This window comes from Gavialis gangeticus, unplaced genomic scaffold, assembly GCF_001723915.1.
Source record: "Gavialis gangeticus isolate Ggan-Ray unplaced genomic scaffold, GavGan_comp1, whole genome shotgun sequence".
Taxonomy (NCBI): domain Eukaryota; kingdom Metazoa; phylum Chordata; order Crocodylia; family Gavialidae; genus Gavialis; species Gavialis gangeticus.
In genome coordinates, this window is record NW_017729022.1 from 75,024,839 (window position 1) to 75,025,246 (window position 408).

The following is a 408-nucleotide window of genomic DNA, read 5'->3' on the forward strand; positions in this document are numbered from 1 at the left end:
TGGTGCTAAAGTTAGTCCTAAGTCCCTTCAACCCAGCCATGTGTTCCTGTGGCCACCAGAGGGAGCTCCAGCCACATCACTGCCAGCACTTGGCAGTCATGTTGAAGCCAGACCCAGCTGCCAGCACCTGGCAGCCATCATAGTTTCATAAGTGTTAGAGTTGGAAGGGACCTATTAGGTCATTGAGTCCAACCCCATGCCCTGGGCAGGAATGAGTACTGGTGTCAGACAACCCCAGCCAGGTGTCTGTCCAATCTTCTTTTAAACACCTCCAAGGAAGGGGACAGCACCACCTCTGTTGGAAGCTCATTCCATATTTTGACAACCCTCACTGTAAAGAATTTTTTCCTGATGTCCAATCTGAATTTGCTCTTTTCCAGTTTGTGGCCATTATTTCTAGTTACCCCA